We start from the raw sequence: 20,138 nt of genomic DNA, 5'->3' as shown, positions 1-20,138 counted from the left end.
GGCGCTTACTGTGTTGTTTGTAGTTATTTGCTAACTGTAACATCTGATGGTAGTTGTAAATAACTTATTTGAAAGTGAGAACAACAAATTTATTTTGTGGTCTAATAGTGTATTAACCAAACCAAAAAGGGTTTGTACTAAAGGCAGATACGAAAACAAGTATATACGATTCGGTATTTCGGATATAGAAGGCCTTATCTTACATAATTCTAGGTATTTGGTGCCGATTCACTAAACCTCCTTTAATAAATAAAATTAAACACTAAACGAACCTTAATAAATTCGTGAAGTTGGATTTACGAACTTAAGTCTGTGCGACGACGTACGTGCGCGAACAATTGCGAACATTTCAACTTTAGTTTAAAGATGTTCACGTTCCCAGGTAGATACCTACTTATGCCAACACATGGGGCGTGCTCAATAAAAACGTGACTGTCCGCATCTACCACTATACTACTTGTCTGATTAAAAAGTCGTGGTTCTTCTTATTTGTTTTAATGTTCTGTGTTTAACTGGTTCATAGATTTATACTGACTGACTGTAATTTCCATTCGAAAATTGGCGTCTTCATTTGCATATGTTACAAAACGATACATGCAAAATTCTTGCCAAAACATGTTTTATAAGGAATAGCATTCTTTTCAGTTCATGGTCTTATCTAACAGAATGATGATGAACATTATCAACTTCTTTTATGATGTTATTGAAAGAGTAATGGAACTATTTTTCATTTGACATTGGTTTTTATTGACTAACTGAGATGATTTTCGTTAAACGTTGCCTTTTAATGGGTATTGAAAATATTTTCGTTAAGCATTGCTTTTTAATGAGTTAAGCACTGTTTTTTAATGAGTAATGAAAATACTTTTCGTTAATAACTGCTTTTTAATGAGTCGAACATTCCTTTTTAATGAGTATTTTTTGTTAAACATTGCTTTTTAATGAGTATTGCAAGTATTATCGTTAGGCAATGCTTTTTAATGAGTTAAACATTGCTTTTTAATGAGTAATGAAAATATTTTTCTTTAACCACTACTTTTGTATTAAATAATGAAAACCATTACTTTATTTACATTAACCAATACGTTTGTTTGTATTAATGAAAACTACCACCACTTTAAAAGGAAGTACTTGTACTTGTAATCATTGCATTTAATATTAACGTCCAAACTTATAACGTAAACCCTTGAATGCTTACATTTTCTAATTTTATCCGGTATTTAGTATTAATTATGCCATTTAAATTTCCATTAGCAAATTCCCTGCACCCACTGTTGAAGTTGATGTTGAAGTTGAAGTTCGACATGCCGCTGCTTCTGTAAAGTTGAGGCATCGCTGAGTGCATCTTCCTACCCTTAGAATCAATTGTTTAATTTAAGTGCTTTTAATCTTATATAGAACATCGCAATTTAGATTGCAATACAATTACAAAACTCGATACCCAACGTTTACTAACTCAAAATAATTTAAAAGTTAAAGATTGATTTGCCATTTTCAATCGATTACCTAACGTAATTGCATTAACGGACGATTAATGTAAATGTTCAATTATTTTAGTTCATTTATTTCCTCATACGTGACAGTTATCAGTAAAAACATTAGCTCAAAAATTACAGAGTGAGCACCTCAACGTGGTAGTTTCGGTTTTAGCTTCAGAAAAGTCTTCTGGAAGGGTGTTATGGAGACAATATACGGTTTCAACAAAATTTTCCAAATTCTGACCTATGCCTACGTAAATAATACCTTTTTTAAATTTTCCCCAAAATTATTATTTGAACGAATTGAAACACGATTTTTCACGAACTAAATGACAATTTTCTTTTGATTTTAATTTTTTATTTTCGACCAATACTTTGATGAAATACGTCACCAATGGAAGTCTATTTTAAAACAATGTTTGCTCATAAAAATTTCGTAAGTACTTTCTTCCTGTCTTCTCAATCGGAAACAAATTTAAAATTTAACCACTGCGCCATTCGTTTTGTGACATATACAACGGCTGTAATAATTCAATTGTCTGAAGAATGTAGCGCGTAGTTGAAATAATTTACAAAAATGACCATTGAGAGGCGTAGCCAGTGACATATTCTAAATTTTTGTATTTAATTTCTTAGGCTAGGCACATCAAAAAAGAAACTGTAACTGTACATAATTGAATGATAATATATTAGAAGTAAGTTTAAACAACTAGGCTCATTCAAAGTATTAAAAAAATAACGATTATGATGATAATATTTTAGCGTTCATAGATTATAAAGAAGAAGTGCACTGCTCATACAAATTTAATTACGTATTTGTTAATTGTGTTAATCTTTTAATTGGTTTTCAAATTTACTAAGTACCTTTAATACTAATACTTGTTTTTGGATAGTAGTTTTCTTTTTTAATATTAGAAAAGGTTATTATAATAATATTTGAAAACCAACTATACCGATTGTTGTGGTAAAGTCTGTTTTTTTTATTTATTCTTGAAACTAGACATGGGATAAAATAGAACTAATTCGTACACTGCCATTTCCATCATGTCAGTTTCAGAAAAATGATTTCAAGTACTTGATTTTGATTATTTTGTAAACCTTGATTACAATTATCACAGCATTTCGATAATTTGAACGGGTCTCATCCTTCACTATTTGTATTAAGTACCTGATGATTTTCATTATTGTTATTATTGTCATCAGTTAATTGTTTAACTTGAATTGGAAAATGACTCCGAACTGGAAGACGCTAATAAAACTACAACATTGTGATTTCATCTACTTTTGTCTTTCCGCTGCAATAAATAATAGGAAAGAAACCAAACTAAAAGCCATTGGGTGGTACGCATAAAATTGAGTGCTTACAGCAGTCTCATATTTTTAAAATAACCATTCTATTTGCAAGGGTTTTAAATGGCACTCAAGGAGCAAATACATCCTCAAGCAAAAAGACTAGATACTCACATATATGAAACTCTACTAATATTTTTATGCATTTCCGATAGAGGTAGCAGCTAATTAAAAAAAAAAAGGATTTCACTCAATTTTTTCTTTAGGTAGTATTGAGAATCTACTCGCTCCTCGAGTATCTACTTGGAGCAGTCTCATATTTTTAAAATAGTTATTCTATTTGAAATTCATCAAAATGCGAGTGGAATATCAAATATATGAGTGTCTACTCTCTATCCTTTAGAAACTACTTGCTCCTTGAGTTCCAGCTCAGAGTATCTTCTCGTACTACATATGGAAACAATAGTGCCTACTTTCTAAAATAGGAATCTCATTAGTAGCAGGTTTAACTTTGCAAAATATTCATGTTTATATGTTCGGGTCAGATGCTAAGAAGACTATTTTTGAAGGTAGGGACTCAATGGTGCAAACAAACTCTCATTTATACATAAAAGGGTTTTAAATTGGACTCAAGGAGCGAATATATCCTCAAGCAAAGAGAGTAGATATTCACATGTATGAAATTCTACTAATAGTTTTATGCATTTTAGATACAGGAGGTAGTCAATTTTAAAAAAGGGATTACACACAATTTTCTCTTAAGGTGCTTAAGAATCTATTTACTCCTTGAGTATTGACTTATCGAATATCTGGTCGTACTACCGAGTTCCTACTTATTTTTGAATGTAGGCATTCAATGTTGAGGGTAAATAACCCCATGTATGCATAAAAAAGTCCTAGATAGTCCTCAAGGAGCCAGTACATTCTCACTAACAGAGAGAGTCCACTGACATTTTTATGCATTTCAAATGGAGTAGTTAATTTTAAAAGACAGACTGCACTTAATTTTCTCTCTATTTGAGAATTTACTCACTCTTTGAGTACCTATTCAGAGTAACTGCTGGAACTACCGAATCCCTTCTTATTTTTGAAGATATGTACTCCATAGTGCCGAAAAATACTTTCATTTATGCATTAAAAGGTCTTAGGCAGTACTTAAGAATCCAGTATATCTTCAATAAAAGAGAATAGATATTTACATGTTTGAGATTCCACTTACGCCCTTAAATTTAATTTAAAAAAGTGACTGCACTCAATTTTCACTTTACTTGGAGATTTACTCGCTCCTTGAGTACCGACTTTCAGTATTATGAATAACTTCGCAAAAATTGGATATTTATGTATATAAGTTTATTGCTACTAAGAAGAGTGGATTCCTGTCCTTCAAGGTTGTGCAGGCTGGTACTCTCATTTATGCTTACAAAAAGGACTAATTAAGTCGGTATTCAAGGAGTAAGTACACATGTTTTGAGATTCTGCTCGACTTTATGCATAGAACCCGTCATATCTAAAAATCTTTTCGAAAATGTTATCACTTTCAGATCATGCAGAATTCTGTAACAACCAGAAAAGTTAAAGTGCCTCATTCCTCAGTCTTAATATTATAACAAAGCAAAAAAGGAAACCTTTTCCAGTTCTGAGTTATTTTCGGAATTATTTTTGTAAATCAAATATAATTTCAATTAATTATATGATAAATCCCAACGATATATGTACCTAGAAGTCAGAAAATTAAGTGAATTTTTGTCCTAATCGGAAAACGTTTTTAGTGAACTTATTATGTAGATAAACTCGAAGAATTATGATGCGAGTATAACGTTAAAAGTGATTTACATACATGTGAATATTGTCAGTGAATTCCGCACTGAAGAATTCCACGTCGGAAAGCAAGCTAATAACTTTAAACCGTTCTACAGTACATCATTCTTGCTTATCGTATAATACAACCAAAGTTACACATAAAAATAGCACTGCCTTTTCAGAACGTAAAAGTTAAGGTAAGAAATGCGTTTTCCTTTGTTTTTTATTGTTGCGCGAAGTTATTAATTGATGCTATTTAACTCAATCACTTATGAAATAATTCGTACTTGTATAAAATTCTCACATTTTTGAGCAACTCAAATCGCTCAAATATTTCACTTTAAATGTTTAGAAACAAAAAATGTTGGAAATAGGATTGTTACCTACATAAACATTACTAAAAGGATTTAGAGGAGCCCCAGGTTCTACTCAAAAACCAGAATAAATAGTTCTATTCATAACTTTTAGCTCTGAGTTAGCGCCTACTTGTTATTCCTTTAGATTTACATCAAATTTGGCGCCGTACAATGTAATCAATTTCCAAAAGGATCTTAGGATTTCTGTAGTTGGATTTAAGAGCTATCTACTCTAGTTTTGAGTCAGGATCATTTTTCAGAAATGTTCCCAAACAAAAAATTTAAACAATTTTCTTTTGATCTTGGGCAAGTCTTCTATTTCTTTTACTATGTGAAATTAACTAAAATTCTGCATAGAATTTTTGATATTAGGAATTCAATGAGTAAGTCAAATTAGAATAAAGGACTACAATAATTAATTGATATAAATTTGTTAATAAATTATGATCTGTTGATGAAAAATTTTCTGAATTTCGCCACAACCTCAAAAAATTTGATTTTGGTCAGTAAATTTTTCGACAAAATATCTTTGACTGTCTGAATAATCAAGTAAAGAATTTAGAATAGACATTTTTCACCGAAAAGAATCCACCCTGCTTAGAATTCCATGGTAAAAACCTGATATTCAACTGACTTAATTTATATAGCTGCTAAAGAAGATAAAATTCTTTCAAAATCCTCTTTCTTGCATTCATTGCAAAAACATTGTAAATAATATGATAAATGCGAGAATTTTATAGGTACTTACTAACTATATTTCATTGTTTATCAAAAATGGAAAACGGTTTCGTCATTATTTAAACATTAAACAAAAATGTATATAGACCATGTGCTAGCGACAGCTGGAGTTTTCCGATTTTATACCGCATGCCTTTGTAGGGGTTGATAATTTATACCTTGATAAGAAACATAAAAAGATTATTAAAAAATTAACATGCACTTTTCTTTGGCATATAAGTGGGAAAACTAGCTGCGATCTTGAACTATCTGAAGAACTCCCGCCTTTATGCCAATGAAAGATGCTTGCCAATTCTTTCACAGTAATTTTATAACTAAAGCTTCCTTCTTTTTCATTGGCATCCCGTAGGAAAAATTTCCATTAAAAAATGCCCTTTAATTACCACCAAAATAATTAATGGTAGTAAATGGAGAATTGCCAATGGGATCAATGGAATTTCCACTAGAATTCTAGTGGAAATCCCATTCCCGAAATAAGTGCGTTCCATTGGAACTTCCATTCCTGAATCCAATGAAAATCCTAGTGTCAATTCTTTACTTTTTACCTTTAATTATTGTTAGTGATAATTAAATGACATTCTTTTTAATCAATATAAAAAATGACGAAAAAAAAATATGAATTACATGACAATGATTATTCCAAATAATGTCCTGTTTATTATTTTTACAACTTCAGTATGTTTTTCTTCATTTTTTTATTAAGTTTTAATCATCTCAAACCAGATCTTCTCTATTTTTAGGTACCCAATTGTTTTTCCATGTATATTTAATGGTTTTAAATAGAATTTATAAATTTTGCATTGGTTCCCATTGAAAAACAATGGAAATTTTTCCTATGCAAATATTAATGGAATGATTGTAAATGCAAACAATTATTTTTCCATTTATGCCAAATGGTTCTGAATGGAATTTACAAATTTTCCATTGATTCCCATTGAATTTCAATGGAAATTCTTCCTACGGGATACTCTTTCGTTCGAGCCCATTGGGCTGTTGCAGAATTAAGTACTAAACCTTAAATCACCTTTCATCATCTTGAATCACAAAGGCATTCAATATAATGTCATGGAAAAGCACATTTTTTTCTAAAAATAGAATTCATCGGTGATGAACCTTCATATGTTTCTTATCAAGGGTTAAATTATCAACCCCCAAATTAACATGCACTGTACAATCGAAGAACCCCACCTGTCGCCTGCTCTTGGTTTAAAATGACTTATTAAAGGTTCCATACGAGTAAATCTGTAGGAAGCATAGGACGAAGGTTGTTTGTGTAAATACGATCTTTATCGAAATTAATCTATCCTAGAAAATTTCTGTAAATAGATTTTTGGCATCAAGTTGAGTATTTGTAATGTTACGTTTGTAAATATAGTGTATGTTACTTTTTGTTGAGCGTATTTTAAACGGATGTCAATTAAAAAGAAAGGTAAATAGTAAGTTATTTTTAACAATGAGACAGAACATTTTTTGTAGAGTTAATTTCAATACATTAAACTGAATTAATTTTTGAATCAATTTTTATCACTACAAATATAAAAGCTTACGTTGTTACAACTATCACCTCCCGGGTTCGGTCCCCGACGAGGGCGTGACAGCAGTAACATTTTTTTTTTTCATTAATTGAAGGTTATCTGCAAAAGTTAATTCAAAAATTAATTCACTTTAATGTATAGTAAGTGACTTTGTTTCGCATAGAACATAAAATATTACACAGAAAAACACGATGATGCAAGTGCAAGTTGTTCAATACCACAGCGTTTATTAAACTTTATCAATAATTATAAATACATATTCATAGCTTTCCATTTCATTATTCATCGACAGACCCAATTGCATTTAATAAGGTTCACTGACCTCAAAAGTTACTGCTGATTTAAAATTTACCAAGTATAATAATAAACTGCACTATTAGAGTTTAAAATAAAAATTAAATACGAACAACGGTATAGCAAGATACTGATTAGATAGTAAATATTCAAAGGTGCCCTATTGGTAAACATTTCAAAATAAATTATTACTTACACGTTTTCCAAAAATTATACAATAACTTGTGAAGGCGTTTAAAAATTAAAAAAAAAAAAACCTGAATCTCTTCGAGAGGGGTTATTAAAATATTTAAAAATTTTGATGGCCGGGGCAAATTTGACCCCAAATTACGATTAAGGTATCGAATGAATATCATTTTAAGACGTAATAGAAGTAGCGATTTGCTACCTTTAATCCTATTTTGAGTTCTTTATCAACTTTAGATACATATTTAAAGACTTCTGTGCCGATTAATTTTAAATAAATAAATAATAAATGCTCAAATCTGCAAAATCCAATGCTTGAAGAAACAATTAATTGTTTTTGTAGTTACTACAAATACTTTTGAGCAACTTTTCTACACATTTATCAGACAAAATTAATTATTATCTACAACAACTTTACCTTTACAGTATGATACACAGAATACAATAAATACTATTTTCATTTTAAAAAATTTGTTGCAGAATTTGTTATTTACTTAAGGATATCAATTTATTATATATTCGTTTTTATCCTATGTAGTTATGAGCAAAATTGGTCTTGCTTTTGCAGTCTTGGTTTTGGTTTTGCGAAAATGCAGAAGACCAAGGCTATTTTAATATTAACAAGACTAAGAACAAATACGTAAATTAAACGAAAAATTATTTCTTCCGATGAATTTATGAATTAAACTGTTTGAAACAATCTTAATATATTCTTTTCATGGAATAAAACGTTTTTACTATTTGAAATTTTCAGTTTGCTTTAGTAGATTTTAATACTAAATATATAAAAAAGAAATTTTACCACTTTTTGGAAAAAGGGATCCTCAAAGATATCCTTGGAGTTCTGTTCTTTGTTCAACCTTGACAGCCTTGACCTTGGTCTTGTTTTGCTCATTACTAATAGTATGATATCAAACGACAGTATAAATCAAATGAACAACTACAGGAATGAGAAAAACATTGTGTTATTACAAAAAATATAGTATCCGGATGTTGTTTGGGAAATTTCCCCTTTCTGTTCGTTCTCAAAATAGTTTTTCAAATTGGGATTGTAAAAAACAAAATGTTACTATTTTATCATAATCGCAAATTGATACGATTAAAATTGAAAGATTATTGCACATTAAGTTTTTAAAAAAAAAAAAGACAGTCAACTGGCCTAATATAAACGGTTGTTGCTAGTAAATAATTACCAACAGGGCATTCTCTGTGGAACAAGATGATTCTAAATGTAAATATTGTTGCATATAGAGATATAAATAATCATATTATTATATATTAGAAAAATGAGCGCATGTTTTATTCAAATAAAATTATAATTATTTGTTTTTATGACTTTGCAGTCGTGCTCTGTCTGTTGTCGTATAAAATGTACTTACTTATTAATTGATTTTTTAGAATATCGAAATTATTCAAAATTATTCAGAGTACGGATTACGTTCCTCTCTCTAAGGCGGTTTTAGTATCTGCGAAAAATCGAAAAATAATAAAAAAAAAAAACAAATGGAATACCTAAGTTAGATCATTTAGTATTTGTATACAGAGTGGATGTGTGTATAAAGATAATGTGCGAATGCAACTTGTTGGATCTAATACAATACAATAGTGTTAAATTATTATGGAAAAATTACGAAACATGTAAGGTTTCTTGAACGCAATAAAATTCTATCTCAACTCAAGCATATTTTTCTTTTATTCCACCGTTCGAAAAACTGAAACGATATCATAAAGCACATCACTCAAGCATATTTAATTTTAAATTCCTTCAATTATTAATAGGTATACTGTTAATCTTAAACCATCAAACTCTATTTAATTCTCTACTAGAATTTGTCATCCTATTTTCTAAGCAGTACAAAAGTAAAATGTGTCGCTGCTCACAAAAATTCTAAAAAGAAATCTTTTTTACAAACAACATAATTTGTTGCGAACTTCGCCAATTGTGGTCGTCCCAACTGCAGCTTTTCTTAAATTCTGAGTGCTGATTTTTACGTAATGTTTCACAGAATATTGTTAAAAGTTAATAATCGTCATCGCCCAACACTTTCTATCGGCATTAATTTCTGCCAGACGCTTTAAAGTTCGCAAGAAGATCGTAATTTTGCTTACAGACTGAGTCTTCAATTGTAGGAGTCAAACAGTTGGCCAAACATCCCCCCGACTTAATTAATATGTCGCTGTGAGTATAAGACATTTTAATTGTGTCTGAGGATGTTTAGCCCCTACAATTGGTCTGGATGGTTACAAAAAGTATTGAAACAGTTCCGTGAGTATCATATTTAAAAACGTGAAAACTCAGTCTGCAAATAAAATTACGATCCCTTTTCTGAAAACTGAAGCGCCTGACAGAAATTACCCCTGGCAGTGTTGATTACTTATTAATTTTTAACAATACAATAGTCTGTTAAATATTATTCCATCCTTTTTGAGTAATGTCTGTCGACTTTGGGATCTTGCTCTAATACTGTAATCACAACGAATATAAATTTATAGTGGATAAAAAAGTAAAAATGAATTTTCACATTAATATAAATAGTTTTCATCAATCAATGAGTCCCTTTCTTTATGTAATTTCCTGAAAAACAAAATAAAAAGTCTATTGTTTATTGTAAATCTACAACGAGAACTTTATATTACTATAGATTTTATTTACATTTTTAACTTTGTTCTGTAATTATGTCCACGATGTCGCTAGCAGTCTCTTATTATACGATTTACGGTCACATTTTCACAATAGCTTATTAGTCCTTGGAAGAGGACGAGAATGTGCGCCTGCGATCACGCGGAAATCGTCGGGTTTTCGCCGATATTCGACGATCTTCTGCCAAAATGTTTACAGTTCCGTCAAGACTTAACTAATAAAACATACGCACTATTATTAATTATAATGTGATCTGTTTTGTGTAAAGTTCATACGGTGAGTTTGTTTAATATTAATTATGTGAACACTATAAATTAATAAAACGCAACAACAGCTATTAATCTTCTAAAAATTATCATCTGTGTTTCACTGGAATTTGTGGAGACAGACAAAAATACTACGAAAGTTGTGGAAATTAATATCAAATTCTATTGCAGTGAGGTTTGGTGTTCCTTCACGAGGTCCTGGAAATTCAATGGAACGACTGGACTTTGTGTTAGGGATAGAGTCTTCATCTAACGGTGAGTGTATTTAATTATTCATCTATTGTATTATTTATTATGTGGTTTTAATATAATTCCTCCCTCACTTCATTTGACCATTGAAACAATTAAAGCTTTTTGCGAACCTAAACCTTGATCAATGTTTTGAAGATAGTTTAAAAATTTATCCAATTATTTAATGCCTTGTTCATGACAAGCTTGATGTCCTAAATACGTGTCAAAAATAATCGAACACACAATAATTTGATAAATTTATTCTGACCAGGATAATCAGGATAAAATTAAAGTTTCTAATTTTATAAGTTAAACATACACTTTGCCTACAATGATAGTATTCTCCATATTTATCAAGATGAAAAGAAAATCTTCTCTCCCTCTCGGGAATAGTTCTTCTTCTGGATAAAAGGTACCCTATGTCCTTTTGTGTAGTCCTGACAATGTGTGTACAAAATTTCATGACTATCGATTGAGTAGTTAAAGCCTGAAATGGTAATAAACAAATTCAACAGATCGAAAAAAATTCAGTTGCGCTTTTCTATGTTTAACATTTCTACGTATTTTTCGCGTTTTACCAATGAAATTTGCTTTAATATGCACTGCAGTCAAAAACCATTTCCAGGACGTTATTCCCCACATTTTTATGCATTACATTCACCCTTAACATCTTTCTAAATAATTGTTTAACACATCGAAAATTCAGTTGCGCTTTTCTATGTTTAACATTTCTACGTATTTTTCGCGTTTTAACAATGAAATTTGCTTTAATATGCACTGCAGTCAAAAACCATTTCCAGGACGTTATTCCCCACATTTTTATGCATTACATTCACCCTTAACATCTTTCTAAATAATTGTTTAACACATCGAAAATTCAGTTGCGCTTTTCTATGTTTAACATTTCTACGTATTTTTCGCGTTTTAACAATGAAATTTGCTTTAATATGCACTGCAGTCAAAAACCATTTCCAGGACGTTATTCCCCACATTTTTATGCATTACATTCACCCTTAACATCTTTCTAAATAATTGTTTAACACATCGAAAATTCAGTTGCGCTTTTCTATGTTTAACATTTCTACGTATTTTTCGCGTTTTAACAATGAAATTTGCTTTAATATGCACTGCAGTCAAAAACCATTTCCAGGACGTTATTCCCCACATTTTTATGCATTACATTCACCCTTAACATCTTTCTAAATAATTGTTTAACACATCGAAAATTCAGTTGCGCTTTTCTATGTTTAACATTTCTACGTATTTTTCGCGTTTTAACAATGAAATTTGCTTTAATATGCACTGCAGTCAAAAACCATTTCCAGGACGTTATTCCCCACATTTTTATGCATTACATTCACCCTTAACATCTTTCTAAATAGTTGTTTAACACATCGAAAATTCAGTTGCGCTTTTCTATGTTTAACATTTCTACGTATTTTTCGCGTTTTAACAATGAAATTTGCTTTAATATGCACTGGAGTCAAAAACCATTTCCAGGACGTTATTCCCCACATTTTTATGCATTACATTCACCCTTAACATCTTTCTAAATAATTGTTTAACAGATCGAAAATTTAGTTGCGCTTTTCTATGTTTAACATTTCTACGTATTTTTCGCGTTTTAACAGTGAAATTTGTTTTAATATGCACTGGAGTCAAAAACCATTTCTAGGACGTTATTCCCCACATTTTTATGCATTACATTCACCCTTAACATCTTTCTAAATAGTTGTTTAACACATCGAAAATTCAGTTACGCTTTTCTATGTTTAACATTTCTACGTATTTTTCGCGTTTTATCAATGAAATTTGCTTTAATATGCACTGCAGTCAAAAACCATTTCCAGGACGTTATTCCCCACATTTTTATGCATTACATTCACCCTTAACATCTTTCTAAATAGTTGTTTAACACATCGAAAATTCAGTTGCGCTTTTCTATGTTTAACATTTCTACGTATTTTTCGCGTTTTAACAATGAAATTTGCTATAATTTGCACTGCAGTCAGAAACAATTTCCAGGACGTTATTCTCTACATTTTTGTGTATTACATTCACCTTTAACATCTTTCAAAGTAATTGTTTAACAGGTCGAAAAACCGAACTCATTTTACTGAAACCTGATATATTGACTCCTTGGTACATCTTTTTATTTTTTGGTATCGTTATTTATTACGAAAACGTGTTTTTGTTCGTTCAAGGCGATCTATACTTGTCTGTGTTTTTTCATGACTTTGATAAAAGCGAATTCGTCATTATCAAAACGGCTTGCTTCGTCACGAATGAATGAACGAGATAGATATAATGAGAATAAGAAAGAGATGGAAATTGATACATTTCCTGCAAAATAAAAATACTTCGGTGTCCAGGTCCGATCTAACACGAACAATAGAAATTAATATTACAATTTACTGTTATTATTAATTCGGCGCCATGTTAATGGGTAGTATCTGATGTTATTAATTAATTGAATTAATGCGTTAGTTTTCGTGGATTAGTAAAAAAAACTTATCCGATATCGTGTTGTGCAATCATCAATGTGAATTTGAACAGTGATGGGAACAAACGATTTACTTAGGATTAGGATTACTAGTAGAGTGGAGTATAAATGGTGAGTTATTGGAATAAGAGTTATCATTCGTTTTGATCATTACCTTGCATGATCGTCATCGTTAAATTTAGTGTTTGTTTTGTTTTAAATAATAAGGGTGCTCCTTAATTATTATATTAGGAATGCCTCAATTTGTTAGCAAAGACTGAATCCAAACACCCAAGTACTAGATGTTGTATGATTACAATTGTGAACACTGAATCACACAATGGTTTTAATTAATAATTTCTTTTATTAGGACAAAATATACTTTTACAAATGATCTTTACGAACTTTCGTGAATTACGTAAAAGAATTTTGGTTTTATTAATTACACACAAATAGTACAAGTAGTTTTATTTTGATTTTTTTAGGACAATAGTTTTGGCTCAAATGGTATTTATTTTACAAATTGTTATTTGTATAACAAATTCTATTTTAACATGTTTAGGTTATTATATAGGCTCATTAAAATTTATTATTTGATTTGAGTAACGGAAATTTGTTAAAAATCATTACCTTTTAAAGTTTTACGTGTGGTAGGTAAAAATTATTCTACAAATTACTTCAATTTGCCATTAGATTAATATCTACAGGATTAAAAGTTTAAAATTTCTTATAATAGAAAGGATAAAAGTGTTTGAAAACTTAACGCTCGTGACACTTATTATCCGCGAGAGAGGTATAAAGGAACGACTAGTTGGTTACACTAATAGTAATACGGTGTATTCCAAAGCTATTGTACTCTACGTATGCCGAGTGGCCATAGGTATACTACACGGGACGAAGTGGCTTTGGGGTATGCTGGCGGCGTGCCTATATTACTAGCATCTGGGTAGTTTAGGGTTCTCTCTATCAGTTGTTCTTCGAGTGCGTACCTATTTCAGCTACGTTCGTAAGTAGTTAGAAGTACGTAGGTAGTCGAAGTTTAACTGGTAAGAGTGAATCCTGGCTACTAAGGTGTCTTGCCTTTTTTTACAAAAATCATAATTACTCTATTTTAGGCGTTTGCTTATCGGTTAGATAGAGAGTTTTTTCAAAGATAATTTATTTATTGCTAATGTAGTCAGCCGAAGTTACCTATATTACCGTGGTGTGTATGTTTTTGATTAACACTTAGATACTAGAAGGCATACGCAATTTAAAATTAATATTTATTATCAAAACAACTTTAAAACTTAATATATAAAGAATAATTTTAAATTGGAAAATTATGTCTGTCACATTGTTTATAAGCAATAAAAATTGTTTGTTAGATTTCGTGTAGTCAAAGAACTACAGTTCGCTCTTTTAAAGTGAGAGCTGGTGACATGCGGGGTTTTCATATTTTATACTGCCTGTCTTCTTGATGATTTATAATGTACCCTTTGACGAAGAAGATAAGAAGTTTCTTAATAACTGAAGCACGTTTTCCTGCATAGTGAAAATTAGAATTGTTTTTGTATAAAAAGTTGTGTTTTCGCACAACACACTACACATCACCTTCAACATCTTTCGAAGTAATTGTTTAGCAAGTCAAAATTTCAGTTGCGCTTTTCTATGCTTAACATTTCTACCTATTTTTCGAGTTTTAACAATGAAATTTGCTTTGATGTAAAGTGAAGCAAAAATCGTTTTCAGGACGTTGTTCTTCTTCTATCTGCACGGCATAACAACTCTGATGTTCTCTAAATTCATAGTTTATTTTACAAAATGAAACGTAATTTCTGGTCAAATTAAATGTTCTTGCAGTTTTCTTATCTGTATTGTTTAATGTAACGAGGAAAGAGAAATTTGCATATCTGGGTGTTTTTCTGGGGTATGTAATGAATGCCGAGAGAAGTGAGGATTTTGAAAATTGATTCGTTTCTAGGACACTTTATTCCAGAAAATACATGGGGTATTTTTCTATTTTAAATACAATGAGCTTTCGTGTAAAATAATGAGTTTTATATATAAAAATGTTTGATTATTCGAGCGTACTACCTGCCTTCTTCTAACCGAATGCTCACTCTCTCTATCACGACGGTATAACAACACTGATGATCGTTGAATTCGTAAACTAATTAATAATTTGTTTTAAAAATGAAACGTAATTTCTGGTCAAATTAAACGTTCTTGTAGTTTTTTTTATATGTACTGTTTAATGTTTTGGAGAAAGAGAAATTTGCATATCTGGGTGTATTTCTGGGGTATGTAATGAATGCTGTGAGTGGTGAGGATTTTAAAAGTTGTTTTATTTCTAGGACACTTTATTCCAGAAAATACATGGGGTATTTTTCTATTTTAAATACAATGAGCTTTCGTGTAAAATAATGAGTTTTATATATAAAAATGTTTAATTATTCGAGCGTACTACCTGCCCTCTTCTATCCGAATGCTCACTCTCTCTACCTGCACGGTATAACAACTCTGATGCTCGTTGTATTCATAAACTAATTAATAATTTGTTTTATCGTTAGAAAATCAAACGTAATTTCTGGTCAAAGTAAACGTACTTGCAGTTTTATTATCTGTACTGTTTAGTATTATGGAGAAAGAGAAATTTGCATATCTGGGTGTATTTCTGGGGTATGTAATGAATGCTGTGAGTGGTGAGGATTTTAAAAGTTGTTTCGTTTCTAGGACACTTTATTCCAGAAAAACATGGGGTATTTTTCTATATTAAATTAAATGAGCTTTCGTGTAAAATAATGAGTTTTATATATAAAAATGTTTAATTATTCGAGCGTACTACCTGCCCTCTTCTATCCGAATGCTCACTCTCTCTACCTGCACGGTATAACAACTCTGATGCTCGTTGTATTCATAAACTAATTAATAATTTGTTTTATCGTTAGAAAATGAAACGTAATTTCTGGTCAAAGTAAACGTACTTGCAGTTTTATTATCTGTACTGTTTAGTATTATGGAGAAAGAGAAATTTGCATATCTGGGTGTATTTGTAGGGTATGTAATGAATGTCGAGAGAGGTGAGGATTTTGAAAATTGATTCGTTTCTAGGACACTTTATTCCAGAAAAACATGGGGTATTTTTCTATATTAAATACAATGAGCTTTCGTTTAAAACAAATAATTTTATATATATAAAAGTTTAATTATTCGAGCGTACTACCTGCCTTCTTCTATCCGAATGCTCACTCTCTCTATCTGCACGGTATAACAATTCTGATGCTCGTTGTATTCATAAATCAATCCAAAAGCTTTTTTATCGTAAAAAAATAAAACGTAATTTCTTGTAATTTTGGTGGAGGCGCCGGGACAATTTAAAACAAACTATAAATGAGCAATATTTTCGGTTGTACTGAAGTAGATCATAGAATTTTCATGTTTCAATTATATTATTTTCATGTAGCCACAGTTAAGGATGCTAATTTATATTTTTTTTACAAATCTACTATAGTTTGTGTTATAATAATTTTAGACCACCCAAAATGCAGGAAATTTTACATAGAAAGTTAGAAAACTTTCTTTCATGAAAATAACTTTTAACAATCAACTCAATACCATCATAGAAAAAAAACGATAAAATTTAACAACATAATAATAAAGTAATCGTAATACATTAAAAAATATCCTGTGAAATTTGATTGAAAACTCTTATACATTTTTATTGCGTTAAATTGCTAGAGCAACATAACATTATATAGTTTTTGGCCTAAGTTATGAACTTTTATTCAATAATTATTTGGCATTTTCTACTGTTTTTTAAATTCTCGGGTAACTAACAAAATAAAATTAGTGACCCATACGGAATACCCGGATTTCCTTTTTAATCAATCGAACTATAAAAATTAAAATCCAAATAATACAATTTCTAAATAATAAATGCTTTTATTAAACGTAATTTCTGGTCATATTAAACATACTTGCAGCTTTCTTACTATTTAATGTTATTGAGAAAGAGAAATTTGCATATCTAGGTGTATTTCTGGGGTATGTAATAAATGCCGAGAGAGGTGAGGATTTTGAAAATTATTTCAATTCTAGCACACTTTATTCCCGAAAACATGGGGTACTTTTCTATATTAAATACAATGAGCTTTCGTGTAAAACAATGAATTTTATATGTATAAATGTTTAATTATTCGAGCGTACTACCTGCCTCCTTCTCTCCGAATGCTCACTCTCTCTATCTGCACGGTGTAACAACTCTGATGCTCGTTGAATTCACAAACTAATTTATAATTTGTTTTAAATAATGAAACGTAATTTCTGGTCAAATTAAACGTACTTGCAGTTTTCCTATCTGTACTGTTTACTGTTATGGAGAAAGCAATTTGCAAATCTAGGTGTATTTGTGGGGTATGTAATGAATGCAGAGAGCGGTGAGGATTTTGAAAATTGTTTCATTTCTAGTACACTTTATTCTAGAAAAACGTGGTGTATTTTTCTATATTAAATACAATGAGCTTTCGTGTAAAACAATGAATTTTATATGTATAAATGTTTAATTATTCGAGCGTACTACCTGCCTCCTTCTCTCCGAATGCTCTCTCTATCTGCACGGTGTAACAACTCTGATGCTCGTTGAATTCACAAACTAATTCATAATTTGTTTTAAAAAATGAAACGTAATTTCTAGTCAAATTAAACGTAATTGCAGTTTTCTTATCTGTACTGTTTAATGTTACAGAGGAAGAGGAATTTGCATATTTGATTGTATTTGTGAGGTATGTAATGAATGCAGAGAGGTGAGGATTTTGAAAATTGTTTCATTTCTAAGACACTTTTTATTCTCCAAAAACATGGGGTATTTTTCTATATTAAATACAATGAGCTTTCGTGTAAAATAATGAATTTTAGATGTTTCATTTCTAGTACACTTTATTCTAGAAAAACGTGGTGTATTTTTCTATATTAAATACAATGAGCTTTCGTTTAAAACAAATAATTTTATATATATAAATGTTTAATTATTCGAGCGTACTACCTGCCTTCTTCTATCCGAATGCTCGCTCTCTCTACCTGCACGGTATAGCAACTCTGATGCTCGTTGAATTCGTAAACTAATTCATAATTTGTTTTAAACAATGAAACGTAATTTCTGGTCAAATTAAACGTACTTGCAGCTTTCTTATCTGTACTGTTAAATGTTATGGAGAAAGTGAAATTTGCATATCTAAGTGTATTTCTAGGGTATGTAATGAATGCCGAGACAGGTGAGGATTTCTAGGACACTTTATTCCAGAAAAACATGGGGTATTTTTCTATATTAAATACAATGAGCTTTCGTGTAAAATAATGAATTTTATATAGACAAATGTTTAATTATTCGAGCGTACTACCTGCCTTCTTCTATCCGAATGCTCACTCTCTCTATCTGCACGGTATAACAACTCTGCTCATTGTATTCATAAATCAATTCAAAATTTTTTTTATCGGTTAAAAATAAAACGTAACTTCTTGTCAAATAGAACGTACTTGCAGATTTATTATCTGTACTGTTTAATGTTATAGGGAAAAAGAGATTTGCATATCTATGTGTATTTCTAGGGTATGTAATGAATTCCAAGAGTAGTGAACGGTATTGAACATTCTATCCTTTCTAGGAAATTAGACATTCCAAAAAAAGTTAAGGTATTTTTTAAATTAAACAAAATGAGCTTTCGTCTGAAATGAAGAATTTTATTTATGATTATTAATTAATCGAGCGTACTACCCATCTTTCTCTCTCCGAATGCTCACTTTTTCTATTTGGATGATATAGCAACTCTGTGTTCGTTGTCTTTGTACAATAAACAATAGTATAATAATATGTAGGTTACGGTGCGGTAGTGTTACGTTAACATTAATGTTTTCGTGGAAATCGGACAATTTGTGTCCAATAATTATAAGTACTGTTTAAACAGAAATGTAGGGAATCTACCATTAGGATATCCTTTTTTGTGTACCCAGGATTTTGATGCGGTGAGTTTTTTTGGAAGATCTAGTAGGCTTTTTAAATTTGATGTTTTCATTGTATTTGTTGTGCGGAGGACGCGTATTACTGATTTTTGTTAATATGTATTTAATATAAAACAAAATTGGTTTAATCTTGTTTTCATTAATTTAAATATTTTTTGGGAGGGTAAACTAAAAAAGTCTGTAAAATTAGTATTTGCAAACATTTTCCCAAAAACTATTCTACAATTTTCTTGCAACTTACATTTGTCACCTATCCAACATAAATTTTGTTTAATGTTTCGTATAGCAGGCGTGAATAAATGTTTTTCAGTTAAACCTTTTCACCGCCATTTGTTTCCGTTGAGTTAATACATATACCACGCTCTTAGCAGCCAAGCTTAGGTACTTTATACGGTCTCTTGAGTAAGTTGTTCCACTCAGATGAACTGCTGATGGCGCCTAGGTAGTTCATTGTATGAGGTCGGGACTTCGGAAAGAGCGGCTGGATAGCTAGCTTATATAATTTACCGCGACTCCGTATTTATCCTTCTCCCTCAGTGACAGCGTCAAAATGGCCAGGCCTACAGTTTCGAAAATTCGAAGCTGTAAGTCCGGTCATCTCGACGTTTCACTGGTGGTTAAGGATCTGATTTAAATACGGAATGTTTTGCACTTTTTGAATTCAACAATTTTATATGTATTTAATTTTTAAAAATGGTAATTAATTCCAGCATTTCAGATTCATCAAACTCGCGCATCCCTGCAAACATTATGTTCTTATATCCCAATTGGGAAAACATGCTATGTGTAACACTTCTACGTATTCTTCGCGTTGTAACAATCAAATTTGTTTTAATGCAAACCG

At 30.7% G+C, this 20,138-nt stretch overlaps 1 protein-coding gene across 2 annotated transcripts in view; it reads left to right on the top strand.

Annotated features, from left to right (window-relative positions):
- Positions 1-20,138, top strand: part of LOC108742100 (glucose transporter type 1) — a 140,855-nt gene that overhangs the window by 111,755 nt on the left and 8,962 nt on the right. For both annotated transcript variants that reach the window (XR_001938614.1, XR_001938615.1), the window contains exon 10: positions 10,756-10,839. The gene's annotated coding sequence lies outside the window, so the exon portion shown is untranslated. The remainder of the gene's footprint in view (positions 1-10,755; positions 10,840-20,138) is intronic.

Source organism: Agrilus planipennis, unplaced genomic scaffold (assembly GCF_000699045.2).
Source record: "Agrilus planipennis isolate EAB-ADULT unplaced genomic scaffold, Apla_2.0 scaffold304, whole genome shotgun sequence".
NCBI classification, from domain to species: domain Eukaryota; kingdom Metazoa; phylum Arthropoda; class Insecta; order Coleoptera; family Buprestidae; genus Agrilus; species Agrilus planipennis.
This window is presented reverse-complemented; position numbering and strand designations above follow the sequence as displayed.